Genomic DNA, 14,325 nt, shown 5'->3' on the forward strand with positions numbered 1-14,325 from the left:
ATAACAAGTTCACGCTTTCCAGTCAACAGTACGCAAACCACAATTTTAATCTTCCGCTGAGAGCACTTGGCAGCGTAGGAAAAGGCAAGGGCCTAAATTAAAAAGAATTGCAACATGTAAAAACGCGACGCCGTGTGATAAACTGAAAATGAGAAGACAACTAAACTTGCTCACAAATCTGGTAGTAGTTGACAGAACTGACTTTGCCTATCATCTAAAATCAACCATCTCTGAAGATATATTAGAAAAAAGTAAGTTTTAACTGATTGTTTTTAATTCTTGCATCCTATAGAAGAGAGATTAAAAAAGGATGAAATGATGATAAAAATTAATGTCATAATATTAATGACATAATGATTAATGTCATACCTACTTAAATGCATAATAGAACAGCTTTTGACAGAGAACTTGCTTTCTGTGAAGACTGGTTTTGTGAAACCAATCTAAATATTTTTGTCCTTGATTTATTACACAGCTTTGCATGAATACCAGCACACAGGGGTCTTCCAAAAGGATTCTGAAGCTTCTGAGTCAACTGCTATGAAACACATGCTTTCATGTAGCTTAGGCTTATCCTAATGAGACAGCAGCTCAAATGTCCTTTCTGTAATAAATGTCTTATCAGTTGGGTTCCTCTATTCTATAACAGCGGATCGTGATATTGGGAACTGCCTGTTTACTCACCTTTTCTTACAAAATTAAGTATCAAACACATCTTAGCCTCATTTTCTATGCTGTATGAAAACATTTGCTCCAGGAAAGGAAGAAGAGAATATGACTTTGGCCTGGGCATTTTCCAACAGCATGCGCAAAGGAAACAGTCACAGAGGGCACGCGAGGTCAGGACATGAATGCAGCGCCCAGAAACTTTTCTATTTAACCAGCTCTAAAAATGCCAAGCGCATGGGTAAGAGAAAGGTCTTGAGAGGACGCAAAAGCTAAACAGCAGTCAAGTTCATTCACCTTTTGTTATTTTCTCAGTATATATATATATATATAAATATAAATAACAATACATTTCATGTTTATTGACTTCCAGTCACAGAGGGCACGCGAGGTCAGGACATGAATGCAGCGCCCAGAAACTTTTCTATTTAACCAGCTCTAAAAATGCCAAGCGCATGGGTAAGAGAAAGGTCTTGAGAGGACGCAAAAGCTAAACAGCAGTCAAGTTCATTCACCTTTTGTTATTTTCTCAGTATATATATATATATATATAAATATAAATAACAATACATTTCATGTTTATTGACTTCAGACATATGAAATTAAGCAAATAGCCTACAATTCAGCAAAGCAGGCACAACCTGCTGCTGGCACGTGTGTTGCTATCAAGAGCAAAATTCAGTTATACAAAACCTCTCTAATCCTTAACAACCTTGACAGCAGTTATCCAACTCAACCACAGTGTCCCCAGGGGAGGCAGTTCATTTGTCTGACCTGCAAATACAGCTCTTAGCTGTCCATGTTGATTTTAATTGGAGACAGTTAACAAGAAAAAGACAAGATAACTCCCATGACTGAGGCAAACCAGCTGAGTAGGTCTTTTGTAACTACTACCTTCAAGGGACAGTCGCTCTAAGAAGCAATTTTCACCTCTCCCAAGAAGTATGTGATTAATGTAGACACAATCATAAAAATGAATCCGATCTCCGTCATAAATAAAAGGCACACCACATAGCCAGACCTCACAAACTTTATGAAGTACCTTGACCAAATACTTTCTTCCTCTAGGTAAAAGACTGCTGTTCATGTGAATAACGAAGGAATAGAAGACACAATATAACACGGACTGCATCTTTTCCCCCAAGAGAAAATCAACTTTGTATTAGAGTGCCTCCATTCCTATAAATCCCCCAATGACTTTATAATGTATGAAACTACACGTTATTAAATATAGTCTTTACATATGCTATTTTAAATTTTATAATGTGAAACTTAGCTAACCTCTCAGGCTAATTTTATACCTTACTGAATATACATTTTTCATACAGCACATGAAAAACCATCTGAAAGCCTAGTGTCATAATACAGAAATTGAAAAAGTTTAAGTAAAATCTAAAGCAATGTTATGGCACACAAAGTGACTTGCAAAAATTATTTCTCATGAGAAAGGTACCAGGGAGCAAAAGAAAGTAACCCTTGAGTCCCAGGCGTGAGTAAAGGTTCGGACCATAAAATGAGACAACTTACACATACCCGCTCCTGTAAGAGTCCCCGTAACAGTAAAAACAAGTGATCCTTGCGGGGACTGGGACAGAGACCACAGCAAAGGGTAAATAAAAGATACAGAATGGAAAACCATCGCAGTGATAATATAAAGGCATGAATGAGAACAAATGTGCAAGGGAAAACTTGCCTTTAAATCTTCTCAGAGCTGTTAACACACAAAAGATGACAAAATCCTTCTCCGATTTAACTCTACCGCAGTTAAACAGTAGAAACAGGAACAAAAACTCCATTATAAATTTAGCGTCAAGTAGCAAAGATAAATGGAGAGAAAATAGTGTCTCGCTGTGTGTACCTAATTGGAGTTTCTAGTTTTCCCAAATAACTGGCGCATTTGACTTCTCCCAGCCAGAGAACATGTATCGATAACATAATATTTTAGCCTACTAAAAACTACAGTGACCAAAAGAACATTGCAAAGACTTTAAAAGTGCAGTAAAGGACATGCAAAAGTATTCAGAGGTTTGTAGACCAAGTCATGTAACAGAAGATGAGGAGCTGACTCCTAGCAAGGCAAAAACAGGAGATCAAGTGGAAGTCGTATTGGCATGAACCACATCCTGGAGGAGAAGGGTCAGATTAATGTGAATGCTTTTAGAAAAAGCAACTGACTGAAAAACAAGAGGTCGTGTGTTGAGGTTCTGAAATCAGCTAACCTACAAGCAATTGCGTATTTTTCTCAGGACGGATGGCTAAAACAGGGGCCCCGGTAACAGGAGGAAGCCGTGCCCAGCACTGCTGGGGAGGGTGCCCACCTCTGCAGAGAACACAACCCGAAGGGACAGGCTGCAGTTCAGTGTTTTCCGGTTTGGAGGACAGTAAAAGACAAGGCTGCTCCATCTTCTGTACCCTCAGCTCCATCCCGCACCTCTGTACATGACAAATGACCTTTTGATAGGAAGAAATACTGGCACGCGGCCAACACTGAGGGGAAAAATGTCATACTGAGGAGAGACGTACATCCTATAACACCACGTATCTACGGCACACAGTGAGCCCATAACATAGTCCTTTTATCGCAGCTTAAAAAAAATGGTTCAGTATGCACACAGAATATTCAAGTACGCCACTTTTCTATTCTCTATGATATCTGTAGAAAGGGAAAAAATAATCTATGATTCCTTTTTCTTAAAACAGAATACACGTAAATATTCCAAACTGCATCAACAGCTGTGTGAAGCTCTTGCTCTTGCCCAGCAGCCCAACATCTGGTTTATATTTGCCTATCACATATGACACCAAGTAAGAAGCATATTCAATACATTTCATAAAACAAATAAAAGTGCAAATGAATAGCCTTATCTTTACAGAGATTATGATCTTCCCCCAGTGGGATTATTGAATTGCCCTATTTTATCTTACCATTTTCACTTTTCTAGGACTTGACAAAATGTTCCCAGAAATTTTTCCATTAACTTCCATGGAAATTGAGTTCAGACCCATATTGTCTTCACGTTTCTGGAAATTTTGTGTTCTCTGAGTCAAACTGTTCCTGAAATGAATAAAAGCCTATTTTGGATACAGGGAAAGGTGTATTCTAAATATAATAGGTTTTTTTTTTCTTGTGAGGTGGGTTGGTTGGTTTGTCTTAAATCAAAAGAGTTGTCATCTTCTAAATGTATTTCCAGTTCAGCCTAACAAGAACATCATCTTTGCCCCTACCATGCCTCTAGTATTGAACTAATCAGTAGTACGGCAAACCTGGCTATCAGCAAAGGTAAGGCAGCCTGCCCCCCTTTTCCCTCCTGTTTTCAGGGTAAGGCACAGTGCGCAAGAGACTGCCAAGTGCCTGTAAACAGGCACAGCCAATGCATCATCCCAAAGCGGGCAGGCAGGGAATGAAGGGTTGGAGCAGACTCCCAGGGCTCCCTGTGCAGTCCCCTGCCACTACTCACCATTCATCGGTTAAACACTTCCCAAATTTATCAAGTTATATATTAAAACACAAGAACATTTTCTGTTCCTATGCTTTCCCCAGCTCCTCCTGTTTGCTAAAGTTAATTTCTGTGATGACCTGCACATCATTTCCACAGTAAATGAACGATTTTCGCTATGTTCAAACAATCTCTTTCACCTCTGGAAGTTCGCTTCCTATCGCACCACTGTCACTGCTCCAGCCAGTTTCCTACTCCCAGAACAATACGCAACTTAATCATTATCTTTTCTAGTTTTATTAATAATTCCTCATGTGAGAACACACTAAGTACTTTCTCAAGTCCAAATACAGTAGATCTACAGACAGACAGAAATGTCTATGAAATGTGTTGTGCTTTGGGCATTTCTCATTACCCTTACCTCCTACCCGCTTCTGACTTCTTCATTGCTCCCTCTGGATGTGCAGGGCTGAAGTTTGTTTCTCTTTCATTTGCTTTGGAGATCAACATTTTCTGACATGCAAAAATACCACCTTTTCTCTCTCTCTCTCTTTTTTTTTTTTAAATTTTTTTTTTGACTGCTAAATCTCCTTTTCAGTTCCTTAAGGCTTTCCTTACACTGAATATACTTTTGAGGTGGCAGTCCACACAGATGCCTGGAAACTTTCCTTCCTGTTCTTAGACTGCACGTTACAAACAGATTTTCATCTCTGACCTAAAGAAATTCTTGTCCCCTCCACATCCAACTTGATTTGATCCCTTCAGCGTAAGTCTGGATTAACTAACGTCCTCGGTTGCTATGAATACAAACAACAGAAAAGACAGACACTTCTGGGTTTAGATGAAAGCAGAACAAACCAAAGGAAGAAAAAAAATCCAGGAATACTTTGTTCTTTACATTCAACCTTTCTGCTTTGCTTTCTCTAGTCTAGCACAAACAGAGTAGCAGCAGATATGAACTGTTGGAGACTGGGATTTGGGACCCGAATCTTTAGAGAGGCTCGTACTAAAGAACTTCCTATTTCCTATATTTTATTTTAATTCAGACAGAGTGGGCTAAGAGCATACCATCAATGAAATTTGCTCCAAACAATGCTCTCAACACAGAAAAAAGGAAGCAACCTGATCTAGTTAGCGGTGTCCCTGCTCCTGCGGGGGGGTTGGACTAGATGACCTCTAGGGGTCCCTTCCAACCCAAAACATTCTATGATTCTATGATTCTATATCAGCAATGATTCAAACAGAAAATACGTGCATGAAGTATAAACACAGCAAATATAAAGTTAAAGAGCAAATAATTTATATCAGAAATTTTACAAACCCTGATGACCAACAGATATTGCTCAGAAATGAATTCCTCAAGAAAGATGAGTCAACAGTGGAGAACTAAACCGTGGTAAAGTTTACTGACCAAAAAAGGCACCTGGCTCTTAACCACCATGGAGAGTGGGCAGTGTTCAAGCACGCTCACTACAAGGAACCCAAAATCCTACAAGGAATCCAAAATCCTACAAGGGAAGAGCCTTGATGAGCTAAAATAAGTGGAGATCAAAATGAAGCTCCATGAGAAAGTAACATAGGTGGCTACAGACACAGATTAGCAAACACCAACAAGAGCACTCGAAGCCTGGCATTTGGTGCGTGTCCATATGGGTGAAAGATCCGCGGCTTCCGTTACAGAAAGCCGCTTTTCACAGAAACCGCTCACACACCATTTGCTGCCATGGGCCCGTGCCAGCCTTGGGAGTACAAATACTGTTCCACTCTGCCACAGCTAATACCAAATCAGGAAATAACAGATTTTCTGGATATACTCTTCAAAACGTCAGATAGAAGTGTGAGAGTACAGTACATACGAGATGTGTAAATAACTGTTCAAGAATCGGGGGTGGGTGTAAGAGAGAGGCAGCAAGGGGCCCCAGCACAGCAAGTGCAGGAACTTCACAACTCCCAGAGCATACCTCTGCACCATGAAACAGGGGTTGCAAACAGCTGCAGTGTTAAGACAGGGTCCCTCCACTGAACGAATTTGTCAGCTGGATACATACTGCAGATAATAAGCAATATCATCTACAAATCCCAGACAGGAGAGAAAAGAGCAGCACTCATTTGGGCATCTCACTTTAAAAGGTGTGCGACAAGTATGATCCACAGCACACGACGACACTTAAAGCCCTAGGACTGGACACCGCATTTACTGTTTATCGGCAACCTTGTACCTTGAAGGACATCCACTGGTCCACATGTCAGCTCATCTTACCTCAGAAACTAGCCAGACACTGCTAATTGTCAGGCCATTTCTTTGACATTCATGGTCTATTTTGTGCTTGAAGTGCAAGAGGTGGAAGAAATTTGAGGGTATTAAATATAAATACATCTCCCCCCCTTTTTTCTTTAAGTTCATTTTTTCCAAAGTCAAAGTGAGTGCATACAAGGACAATGCCAGCATCAACACCCGACTCTTCACTGGAGTCCGTTCGTTTTATTTTAACAGATGAATTGATTATTTAGAGCAGCCCATTTGGAGCCTTTGCTGGATGATCTTAAAGGTCTTTTCCAACCTAAATGATTCTATGATTCTATAAATTGTGTGTGCTATGGATAAAGAAACCTGAGAGCACATGGGGGTTGAGGTCCATCACATGCTGCCATCCGTGGAGGGTGGCCTATACACGCAGCTCACTCCGACTTTCCCAGTGCCAACAGATCGTGAGAGTGCAGGACGACAGCCCCGCAAAGCACAGCGCTGATGAGTCAGCGACATCTCTCAAGAAAAGCATGGCAGAGGCTCTGTACGCAGGATGTTTTTAATGAACCCTAAAAACAGAAGCACAATTCACTATTTTCTTAATTATCGCTATGCATATTATCAATGCTGGCACGTTTCTCTGCTGGTTTTTTTCCTTGAAATTACTTCAATATATTTTTCCTGATTTCCAGTTGTTTCTTGCATTCATTGACTTTGTACCTGTTGTTTCAAAGCCATTTATTTCACATCTTTATTGGAAAACATCTGACATGAAAGGCAGGTGGAGTGTTTATGTCTTTTCCCAATCATCAATGAAATACCAAGAGACAGAAATGAAAAATACAACTTTTTGGTGAATTCCCACTGCTTATATGTGCATTCGCACAGTAAGAAGTGATAATCTCAGTCTCCAAAACCTGCATATCCTAAATGTCAAATCTCAACTTCTTTTTATCATTTTAAATTAAAATACAGTTGCTGCAATTGTTAACCATGAACAAGTGTAACTTGACAAATTATATGTAAAAGGTTTGCTGATTAGGATCTGAAATAATAAGTTTACTTAATTAATTTGAAGGCTAGTTTTATTAGTTTTGAATGAAGATAAATATTTCAAAATATTTTTCTCCACTCTTTATGAGGAAAACAAAAAAAGGACAACATACTGTGCCACATGCAGGTTCTCCTTCACTGAAGGTATCTTCTGATATAAACCTCTCCTTTCCTCTCCTTAGTTTTTCACATCTAAAATGAAATAAAACACACTTTTAGAACCTAATTACTAGTACTATTGTAACACGTCCTTTGTGATACTCCACAACACTTTTTGCCATTCACCCATCTTGCACACATCCCTGCACGTGTGCGAGAAACTTTGAAACACTGAGACTGTTTAACAATAAAGAATAAGGTGTATGCTCTTCTTCTACTAATGACAGTATTATTTCTTTCCCAGTCCTAGCTTTCCCATAGTTTCCCCTAACATAATAATATGTTTGGGTATGCAGGATATTTTAGTAAAACGTTTGACCTAAAATCGCTTTCCTTCAAGGACTACTTGCAAACTTTTTTGTCTTTGCATGTTGGCAAGGCAGCCCAGGATATCGGGATGGTAAGCAGAAGAGGAACACAGTTATTCTGAGATTCAAATCTCTCTATGCTCCACTGTGGCAATTTTCATCACCGAGGCAGTTATTTCTTTACATGCAATTCTATCCCTCCTCATGCCAGCAACAGTCTATCATGTTTCAAGAGAGAAGCATTGCTGGGAGGTCATCCAGTCCATCCTACGGCTCTGAGAGGGCCCATCTAAACCACATGCAGTTTGTGCAAGACAATGCAAAAGACAAATCACAAATGAGTTATTCTCTTCAAAACAGTAACTGTCTTCATAGCAGCTTTAATAAATCGCATTTGAAATATGGCTGGTACCTCTTTCCCAATAAGGGAAAACAGAGGTAATTCCTCCCTCTCCACCCTTCTCCTCCTCTCTCCAGCTGTTAAATGAAATCCTTTCCCCCTGCCCACTTGCACACGTACAAAGATCTCATTGGAAGGAACAAAACCAAAATGCAATTACTGGCTGTGCTTTCAAAAGCTCAGAGTCTAATTTCAAGATCTGTAACTTCAACCAGGTCTCTTAAACCAGCTATACAAAGGGATGCCTAAAAAGTGCCTGTTTGTTTTGTGAAGGTTTTTAGAAAAGTTTCTGACGGTTTCCTTGGAGAAACACACTGGGCTGTCTAATTAGTGTACCGCTCCCTAAGTCACGCTCACCTGAAAAGCCAGTCACCTGTTCTTAGAGTACCCTGGCTTTTGATTTAGTGCTCTCGATCCTAACTGAGAGCTCTGCAAACAATAGCAATGAGGTTATAAGAAGACACTCGATAGGTAAGCCACCTCAGACATCTGGAACAACAGCTGTCTATACACGTTTTCACTGCAGTTTGCATTTGGAGGTTTTACTTATTTAGCACTGTATACCACACACGAGCTTATTCATGCAATTCTAATCACTTAAATAGGACTCCAATTTCCTTCTATCATGCTAAACCCCACTTTATTAGCTACAGACCACACACGTCTCGTGTACGTTTTTCCTTGCGACCAGGCTAACAAAGCTCCCGTTCTGGATCATGCACACAAATACCTATTTCAGGGGTTCTCCCCTGGAGTAGTTGTCCACGCACTATCAACCTGGAATGTAGGTTTAAATATGATTTAACTCTACTCATGCTTCTTTTCATCTCCTCCTTTGCTCCTGGTGGTCACATACCTCTCATTTCCAACATAGTTCCCTTGTCACTGTACAACACAGAGCGAGCTTTCACGAGCTAAAACTAAAGCTCAACTCTAACTTTGTCACAAAACAAGGTGTCAACACTTGGCGTGACTGTTAGCTTTGATGTTTTCTCCTACCACAAGGGCCATCTTTCATCAAAACTGAGCACAAGTGACATCCAACAGTGCTAAAGCTGCCAAAATTTCTTTTTTTTTTTTTTTTTTTTTTTATCGATGCTGTGTAATGTTTAAAAGATTTATTAGTAAAGAAAGACACAGAGAGAGAAGGCTGAAACAAAGGCTGACTACTCAATAAGGAAAGAAGCAGCGTTAGCATCAGAGACAGCATTCACAGCTCTGGCTGAGCCCCTTCTGACCAACCCCACCACGAGAAATAACCTAACAGAGGGCAAAATCACAAAAAAGTTATTCTGTTTTCCTCTGCTATTTTCCTCCTCTTCAAGAATTCAACACCAAGTATTATTAGCTTCTTCTTAAAGAACTAAAAATTATCAAGTGAGATAAAATCCACATATGCATGGACACCTCCACCCATCCACGCAGCCCCTGCCAGTATTTCCCCGTTACCAAACAAAATGTAAACGGTGATGTTCTACTCTTGATAGTATGGATTGTGGGACCTGTTCCTCCTGCAGCTTTTCAGAGCCCTAGGGAGTGACATTTTCTTTGAATTAACATTTTAAAAAATTGCTATTTATTTCAAATCTCAAGCTTACAAACTCCTACTATGAAACAGAGGGTATAAAAGCGACAGCTGATGAAATATTAGGACACAAAAAAATATTTTATCAAGAGCTAGCTGGCTTGCTGATGAACTGCCTCATGTAACCCAACTACTGGAATCTCCCTGTGATCTCTCAGCCCTGCCAACACTGAGAACCCCCTCTGCTCTCGGCATCCCTCCCCCAGGCTCTGCGCTTCCCATACACGATGGAGTCTGGGGGACGCACAAGTGGAGAGCAATAATGTATTCTGGCCACAGAGGAACAATAAAGAAAACAGCCGCGTTCGGGATTCCACCAGTAACCACAGGTGGTAACCACGGGTGACTGTATGTAAGAAATACATTCCATCTATCGAGTATGAAAGATGAAGTACGGGGTTTCATTGCCGTTTCCCGAGGGGCTGGCAGGGTGGCACCAAAGGCTGTACTGGAGGAGCCCAACGCAGCCTGCCTGCAGGAGATCAAACGCAGGCTGACTTTTACTCTTTACCTTGGGTATTCCTCATATGTACTCCAGCCTTCAGTGCAGAGACACCTAAATATTGCAGTTACTACATTCAGTTCGAATTTGACAATTTCTTTTATAACTCTCAAGGTAGTGAATTTAAAATAATAAAACCTTGATTTTACATACTCTGATTTTGTCAGGGAACCACACGAATGTATCAGAAGGCCTGGGTTTTCCTCACGAATTTGGTTTATCTGATACTACCTTGAAAGCACGTTCTGAATCAGGAATCTCCTGATTTTCAAAAATCTAAAGGAAGAAATTAAATGAATTAAATCTGCTTTTGTATTAATCAGGTTTTGTAGACTGGGTTGTCCTAAATAACTTTCTTTCACAAATGTAGTAATGAAAGCACCTCAGAGAGAGAGCAAATGGCACTATCTATGCAGAGGAGCCACGAGGCATAAACATCCAGAAAACTGACGAGAACATAAACGTGAAAGCTTTTCCTTCAATACACAACATACCTAGTCTAATTCAAAAATCTTATTTGCAGAATTAAGATACAGAAGGTTATTTTAAGCAGTACTGTCTCACTAAATAATATCATGACCACAAACATTTTGAGATGCTTAACTTTGAAAAATAATTACCTAATTCTAAGTCGCAGCCCACAGTCATTTATTTTTCGGGGCATGGTTGTAATTACAGATACTCCTTTTTTAAAGTTCTCATACATTTGGTGACTTAGCTTCGCCTTGTCAAATTTCAACAACGAAAAACTGAACTTTTAAATATTGAACCCAGGAAGGGCACTCTTAATGCCAGCTGCTCATGTGATCGATGCTGTGATCTATAACATCGGCTCTGGTTTGTCACTTTAACAGAATAACGTTGCAGGAATTTTTTCAGGCAGGGTCAATTTAACACCTGGTTTCAGCTCTGCTTTCAAACTACCAATATAATTTATATGGAAACCTGCCAGTGCAGAAAGCCATACTTGGACATGTCTGGTAAAATATTTTGCAGCTTATTTACCGTTAACGGTTGGACTTGATGATCTTAAAGTTATTTTCCAACCTAAACGATTCTATTCTATTCTATTCAAAGGTATGGACATAAAGATACAACGAAAAACTTGAATGGCTCTCGCTGAATGTAGGCAGGGATCTCAACAGAGGAAGCTAAATAATGTAACTCTGGACACCCCCTTACCCACACACTCCCACCTCCAGGTTTTTGACAGCACTTCCGAGGTTATTTCCTCTGTACTTAACAGATACAAGACAACTTGCAGTGACCTCCTCTGTCGCACTTACGACCATGACGGCTTCTTCCAGTCATAGAAAAACATTCTGTTGAACGAGTTCATTGTCCATTTATTCTAGTACGTGATTTTGGGACAGCTTATTTTCTCATTTCAAACACCACACATTCCCAGACTATGTTTTCATGGGGAGTCACAATCATATGGGTTTGCATTTGTTTTCTGCTCATAGGAAGGAGTGTGTCCCTTTCCAAGCTTGTCATCTGTGGCTATATGGTCCTGTGCACATACAAAATACAGCTTCTTCGCTATGCTCACAGATGAAAAGTTTAAAGACTGTTACTGGAGTGGGGGTTTGGAAAGGAAGATTTGCCATAAAGATAGGAACTGCAAAATGACTGGAATTAGCCATATAAGATGCGTGGTTTCTCCTCCGGTTTATAACATTTCCAATTGTACTCCTGAAGCTTGATACCATGGGTAAACAAAGCTATAAAATATTAACGACATTCATTAGGGCACACAGAAGAACGTTTCATATGACAGCCCAACAAAGCAAACAGAACTGAGGTTTCACCTTTAAAATGCAACAGACGCTGTGTACCACAAAGAGAAAATTCCGTGCTGGGAAACAGCTGTCTAAAATTCCATGGTTGTCATCTTTTGTGTGGAAGTCTGCCTCAATCAGCAGATCAGAAACGCACTCAAAGCTACCTACACTCTAAGTGTTAATTGTTCACATCCAACTTAAAGGCTTCAAATGGATGCACGCAGCTGAAGAAAAGCCATACAGAAGCCAATACTCGGTACTCCCTCTTAAAAGCCTCTCTCCATTTTAAAGCAAACCAGCTCAAGCCATGCAAATCAGAAGTTGGAATAATATTGTCAAAAGATCATCTTGCAGAAACACAGGCAGGCTACAGAAGCACACGCTGGGAAGTATTTTCATAGAGCAGGTTACCTATATAAAGCTAACATGACCCAGTCTTTACCGAAGTTGTTAAACAAAGCATAGCACTAAACCAATAAAAATAAAAATTGCCTTGCAATGAACAAATTGTACAAGCAGACTTTCTCCTCCCGCACTAGTTTTCTAGGGAAGCCTATTCAGAGAATCAGGTGTTCGCCCATGCCAGCACTCACCTGCAGTCACTGCTGCGTAGAAGGGACCTATGACAGCATTTCCACAGACCAAAAACATTGCCGTGGCTTCCCAGGCTGCGCTCTATGGCTTGCTGTGTTTTTAACAGAGCCCCTAAATTACAGTATTTCTATTTTCAGTGAGACCAGTAAACGCTCTCAGACTCCTGTGATTAAATTTCGGAATAGCATAAAATATTTGAAGTACTCATTCTTACAAATGTTGTCTTCTATATAAAGAGGAAAAATTATGAGTTCCTTGAAGTAAATTCTATGCAGGCACACGAGAAGGCCACGATGTTTAAAGATGACCTTTGCAACAGATGAAAAAGCAAGATACCTGGATTCTGTTGCTAGCCCCGACAGAGATAAGGCTTCAGGCAGCTCTTATTTCATCCCCGATTGCCTGCCCCCTGTAAAAATTGGGAAGATTTATTCATATCTGGTAAAGTGCTAGTGCTATCTGCCCCAGCCAAATACACGTAAAGTCACCTGAAGGACTGTCTGGAAGGTCCATAGAGGTCCCCAGCTTCAAAACACTGCAGCTTGCCAGGAGCGAGGAAGAAAAATGCTGTGATAAGTAGGACACTTGTAAAACACCCCACTAAAGGTCAGGTTCACAGAAGTATGTAGTAGTAGGAAGGTAAACCCAAAACTGATTTCCTGAAAACTCCTGGTAAGCGCTAGGCAGCAGCCACACACGCTTGTGTTTCATAAGCACATTACGTTATCGCAAACTCCTCTCATTGCTGATAGCTATACCACTTCCCAAGCCTTGGGACACCTCAGGTGTGACGGAGCTGAACAGCTCAGCGCTCACATACAAGCCCCGGAGAAGCAAAAATGGAGATCCTCATGTGTCTCCTTGAGATGATCAACCCTGTCTTTAGAAAGTCTACCATGTAGCTCTACAATCAGGCTCCATACAACATGCACTAGTATTTGATGTTTTCTTTTAAAATGTTGCTGCTCCTGAGCCTTGTTGTAGGGTAAAAGTAAGAATATTAGAGCTCTCACATGGGAAGTGGAAGATGGGTTCAGTGTCCTGTTTTCCCTGAAGGGATTCAAAGGCACAACACCCCTTCCCTTGTCAGCAAAGCCACCTCCAACGTTTCAATCATAGAATCATAGCGTCATTTAGGTCGAAAAAGACCTTTAAGACCATCAAGTCCAACCATTAATCTGACAGTGTCCTTATGACTATAAAGTGAAATCTTCTGCTCAGGGAAGAAAAAGGGAATGGAAGAGGGAATGTGGGTTTAAAGCAGAAGTACAAAACCTCTTCCTTCACTCTGGCTAGAGGCAGGTTTCATGATGGCAGGTATTTGATTGTCATAGCTTTTGCTCAAAAGCAATCTTTTCTGTTTCACTGTATGTGAAAAAGCAGTGGAAAATAGGTAAGTGTTCCGTCAAAAAAAAAAAAAAAATAATCAAAAGATCAGAACCTTTAAGAGTGAGTGATTCAAATAGGGTAACAGTCAAAGCTGAATTGTCCTTCAGATGTCTACTCAAAATTTTCCCAACAGCTTTCATTTCTTCACAATATTTAAGATGAAAGAAACGAAACAAATTGTTCTTATACTGACAGGGAAA

This window comes from Egretta garzetta, unplaced genomic scaffold (assembly GCF_000687185.1).
Source record: "Egretta garzetta isolate BGI_Z169 unplaced genomic scaffold, ASM68718v1 scaffold234, whole genome shotgun sequence".
NCBI classification, from domain to species: Eukaryota; Metazoa; Chordata; class Aves; order Pelecaniformes; family Ardeidae; genus Egretta; species Egretta garzetta.